The sequence below is a fragment of the Apium graveolens genome, chromosome 5 (assembly GCF_009905375.1).
Source record: "Apium graveolens cultivar Ventura chromosome 5, ASM990537v1, whole genome shotgun sequence".
Lineage (NCBI taxonomy): Eukaryota > Viridiplantae > Streptophyta > Magnoliopsida > Apiales > Apiaceae > Apium > Apium graveolens.
Window position 1 is genome coordinate 310,831,784 of NC_133651.1, and position 6,036 is coordinate 310,837,819.

Consider the following 6,036-nt stretch of genomic DNA (forward strand, 5'->3'; position numbering starts at 1 on the left):
AGTCTCATGTGCCACAACCTGGTCATATTTTTCTTTTTAATCTCCGAGGATGCAACAACAACAGAACCTGTTAACATAGAACCTTGAAGAAGATATAAGGTACCATATTTAACACCTTTCAGAACCACATCAGAATCCTTGCAGACATGTAGAACTCTACCTTCACCTTAAAAATTGAAACCATTGTTGCATAACATACTCAGAGATATCAGAATCTTTGTCATAAGTGGGACATGCCTAACATCATTCAATGTGCAGAAATTTTCAACATGTGTCCGAAGTTTAATCGAGCCTATTCCAACTGTCTCACAAATAAAACTGTTAGCCATATGAATTTGTCCACCATTTACTTGCTCGTAGGTTGTGAACCACTCTCTGGGAGGACATGTATGGTAAGACTCTCCAGAGTCAAGAATCCAGAGTGATGCGTGTGATTCGCAGCGACTAGAGCAATATATTCTTCAAAATTATCATCAGCTACAGCAGCAACACCTGCAGCAGTACCTATAACATTCTCGCTCGAGAATTTTTTTAAAAATGCATTTTTCATATTTAATTATTTTACATTAAAATTATTTATAGAGTATGTTTTTATTTGCTTCAATTCTGAATCGGTTACAATGTAATTATCCCGTGATTTAAATTGTAGATTTCTATTTGAGTTAACCGGGAGAATAAGGATATGAGATTTTAGAAAAGATAGAATTATAGTAAAGCCTGTTTATAGATTTTACTTTAATTTTATAAAGCTTATTTTATAAGCTTTAGTTATCAATAAAAGAAAATAAAAGAAAGGAGAATAGAGAAATATGTTAAGGAAAAAAGCATAGATTTAGATAGATAGACATAGAGATAAATAGAAAGGGAAAACATAGTCATTTCCATTTCTTTCTCCTTGTTCTTCTCGTCTTTCTTGACTCAGATACATACATACACATATGATTTTGCTTTTTCAATTCTTACTTCAATTATCATATAGGGATGTGCATATGTATTTACACGATTGAATGATGGTTTTCTTCAATTTGGAGATGAGAAAAAGCTAGCGTTTATGCTAAAAATTTGGGGGAAATATTGTTGTTATGCTTATTTGGTTTTTGGTTTGATTTAAAAGGAGACTATATCGTCTTTCAAGGTATAATCTTAAGCGTTGATCATTATTTCTCTATGTTTAAAGACGATTCATAATATTTTACTTGATTAACGTAATTTTTAGTGTTCATCTAACTTTAGTATTATAATTGGGTCATGATATGATTGAAAATAGTTGGTTAGTGTTAAAGAAGTATAAACAAAAGCATGGTTAGTTGTTTTTTATGAAAACGATTATCGTCGTAAAACTGCCATATTTCTGCTCTGTTCTATTATGTTGTTATGGGATAGTTGATAGCTATTCTGGACAATATAATTTGATAAAATTATTCTATTAATTTTCTAGTTTATTTATGCGCTTATCTTGTGTCGTTTGATTAAACAAGTAAAAAGTTATTAACGTTTTAGTAAGGGAAGCGCAGTGCAGAATTTCCAGTGTTATCACACATTTGTGCAATTTATTTGTTTGGTTAAATGGGTGATCTTTATCTGAAACTTTTTCCAAAGCTTCTTGTGATAGTCAAGATGAAATCTAGAAAGTTTCATGTTAAGAAGATTATTTTTCATTCTATTAAAAATGTTTGAGTGAACTGTGCGCTGTAGCGTCTTAATTTTCAGGTTAACTGTTTAGTTTTGTGTGGCTATTTAAAGAGGTTTACAGGCTTAATTACTACTAGATTGATATGCAAAATAGGTTGGCCAATTATATATATTAGATGCCTTGTAATTTTGCATAAGTGAAATGGAGTAAACTGCTACGGAATACTTTCAACGAATGATTCTACAAGGTTTCAACGGATGATCCAAGTCATATTCAACAGATGATCTAATGAAGTTTCAACGGATGATCCAACAAAGTTTCAACGGATAATCCAATGAAGTTTCAACGGATGTTCTAATTCAAATTGTAGTTGATAGTGACTTGACAGTCACATGGGTAGATTAGATGCAAATGGAATGTGGCAGCCTATTTACTGGTTTTAGAGAACAAAGAAGCATTTCCATTTCCATGCTTACTTAAAGAAAATCAAAAATATTGGATGGAGAAATGAAGAAGCATGTGATTAGACAAAGACACATTTTATTTTATTAGTTTGTCTTATTCACTTGTATCTTGGTAGTATATAAACCAAGAGTAGATAGTAGTAAATTTAGCAAAAAATAAGAGAAATAGAAAAAGCTGTATCCGTGAAGAATTTCTCTGTTCCTTGTAATTCTACTTGTAAGCAGCTGTGTGCAAACCTTGCATCACAGAGTTCTCGATCTTATATATATCTTTGGTGGAAAAGTTCAATCCACCAGAAAGTTTTTAAATACTTGTGTTTAATTACTTTGTGTTTTATTACATCAATATTTTTCATTTCGCACTTTTGCTTAATCAAACACTGTTATATATATTTGAGATAGAGTAGTTCTTTAAATCGAAAAAGAACCAAAATTATATTCAACCCCCTTCTGTAATTCTTTGTTAGATTGTTTTGGAATAACAATTGGTATCAGAGCAAGCTCTTGAAGTAAAAAGAGTTTAAAGATCACAACAACTAACAAGATGAGCAGAAAAGATGTTGGGGTAAAAATTCCATTCTTGGATAAAGACAAGTATCACCACTGGAAGGTGAAAATGCACCTGCATCTTCTCTCTCAAGATGAAAGTTATGTGGATTGCATTGAGAAAGGCCCTCATGTCCCTAGAAAAGCTGTTACAGATAATGAAGGAGTTATAGGTGATGAACAAACTGTTCCAAAGCCACAAGCAGAATGGACAGATGAAGACATCGAGCAAGTACACAAAGACAAGAAGGCTATGAACATTCTGTTCAATGGTCTTGATGGAGACATGTTTGACAATGTCATTAACAGCAAGACTGCTAAAGAAATATGGGATACAATTTAGATCATTTGTGATAGAACTGAACAAGTGAGGGAAAACAAAATGCAACTTCTAATCCAGCAGTATGAGCATTTTCATTGTGAAGACGGTTAATCTTTAAGTGATATATTTAGTAGATTTCAAAAACTACTAAATGCACTAAAGCTGCATGGAAGGGTCTATCAAACAAAAGATTCAAACTTGAAGTTCCTTAGATCTCTACCAAAAAAATGGAAGCCTATGAATGTTTCTCTCAGAAATTCTCAAGATTACAAGGAATTTACTTTGGAGAAACTGTATGGCATTTTGAAGACTTATGAGCTTGAAATGGAACAAGATGAGCAAATAGAGAAAGGAAGAAAGAAGGGAGGATCTGTAGCTTTGGTAGCTGAACAAGACAGAGTGAAAGAGATGAAGGTTGAAGTTGTGAAATCTGCACCAAACTCTAGGGTTTGTGAAGGCAAAGGAAAGGGGCTAGTAGCTGAACATGAAGACCATCTTAGTCAAGATGAAAAGGATGATATAGATGAACATCTAGCTTTCCTGTCAATAAGGTTTTCCAAGCTCAAATTCAAAAAGAATTTTGGAGCGGCCAAGCCAAATAGGAAAAATGGATAAATCCAAATTCAAGTGTTTCAAATGTGGCTTGAGTGGTCATTTTGCAAATGAGTGCAGAAAGTCTAATTCTGAGAAAAAGAAATTTGAGAAAGTTGACTATGAAAAGAAATACTTTGAATTGCTTAAACAAAAAGAAAGAGCCTTCTTGACTCAGGAAAATGACTGGGCAGCAGATGGGGAAGATGAAGATAAGGAACCAAGTTATGTCAACCTAGCCCTAATGGCCAAATCAGATGAAGCAGAGGTCAGTTCTTCAAGCAATCAGGGAAGCAGAACGAATCTTTGATATTTGGATAGTGGTTGCTCAAGGCACATGATTGGAGATTCTATCCTGCTCACTGAGTTCAAGGAGAGAGCTGGCCCAAATATCACTTTTGGAGATGACAACAAGGGTTATACTGTGGGATATGGCTTGAATTCTAAAGACAATGTCATCATTGAGGAAGTTGCCCTAATGGATGGACTCAAGCATAATTTGTTGAGTATCATCCAGCTTTGTGATAAGGGCAATTTAGTAACATTCAACTCTGAAGCCTGTGTTGTGACCAACAAGAAAAGCAACAAAGTAGTTCTCACTAGAGTGAGAAAAGGAAATGTGTATCTAGCTGACTTCAACTCATCAAATGCAGAATCTATCACTTGTCTTTTCAGCAAGGCAAGTCAAGATGAAAGTTGGCTATGACACAAGAAGCTGTCCCATCTTAACTTCAAGACTATGAATGAACTAGTCATGAAAGATTTGGTAAGAGGCATTCCTCAAGTGGAATTCTTAAAGGATGGATTGTGTGGTTCCTGCCAGAAAGGAAAGCAAATCAAGGCATCATTCAAAAAGAAGCTTGAATCAACAATTGAAGAACCCTTACAATTACTACACATGGATTTATTTGGACCAGTCAATGTGTTGTCCATCTCAAAGAAAAGATATTGCCTAGTAATTATGGATGATTTCTCAAAGTTCTCTTGGATATATATTCTCAAATCTAAAGATGAAGCTAGTGAAATCATCATCAATCACATAAGGCAAGTCAACAATCATCCCGATCTCAAAGTTAAAAGAATCAGGAGTGAAAATGGAACTGAGTTCAAGAATTCTGTGATGAGATTGTTTTGTGAAGAGAATGGGATCATGCATGAGTTTTCAGCAACAAGAACTCCACAACAAAATGGAGTGGTGGAAAGAAAGAATAGATCTCTTATTGAAGCTGCAAGGACAATGCTGGAAGAATTAAAGTTACCTACATATTTTTGGGCAGAAGCTGTAAATACTACATGCTACACTCAGAATATTTCTTTGGTCAATCAAACAAAATGCATGACTCCCTACCAATTGTTCAAGAACAGGAAGCCAACATTAAACTTTCTTCTTGTCTTTGGCTGCAAGTGCTATATTCTAAAGAATCAAACTGAGCAGGATGGAAAGTTTGATGCCAAAGCAGATGAGGGTATTTTTGTTGGGTATGCAGTTGGAAAAACATACAGAGTCTACAATCTCAGAACCAACATTGTTATAGAATCTGTACATGTTGTGTTTGATGATAAGAAGATTGAAGGACTGCAAGATGGAGGTTTCCATGAAAACCTCAAATTTGACAATGTTGAGATAATTTGTGATGATAGTGAAGATGAAAGTGATCAAGAAATAATCTCTAAGGATAATGCAAAAAAGTCAGTAAAAAATGAAGCACATAATTCAACATCCGTCGAAAGACAAAGTGCATCATCCCTCAAGAGACAATCTGCATCATCCGTCGAGAGGCAAAGATCAACATCCGTTGAGCCATCAATAGGAGTTGAAAGTCAATACAGATCACACTCAGAAAGGAACCCAACTTCAAGTTAAAGATCCACAAACTCAGAGGGAGTTTCTTCTAATCAAAACTCAGTCACACATCAAGACAATTATGAAGCCTCTTCATCTGGAGCTAATCTACCACAACAAAGAAAATGGACTAGAGATCACCCATTTGAACTTATCATTGGTGATGCAACTTCAAGAGTGCAAACTAGAAAAGCAACTCAAGAAGAATGTCTATACAGCGGCTTCCTATCTCAGGATGAACCAAAGAAGGTAGAAGAAGCTTTGTTGGATCCTGATTGGGTTTTAGCTATGCAGAAAGAGCTAAATCAATTTGAAAGGAATAAAGTTTGGAAGCTGGTACCCAAACCTAAAGGCAAAAATCCTATTGACACCAAATGGGTATTCAGAAACAAGATGGATGAAAATGACATAGTAGTCAGAAACAAAGCTAGATTGGTTGTTAAGGGCTATTTTCAACAAGAAGGAATAGATTTTGATGAAATATTTGCTCCTGTTGTAAGACTTGAAGCCATCAGAATTTTTCTAGCCTATGCAACCCATGCCAATTTCAAGGTCTATCAAATGGATGTTAAAAGTGCCTTTCTGAATGAAGGTTTGGAGGAGGAAGTCTATGTCAGTCAACCTTCTGGTTTTGAAG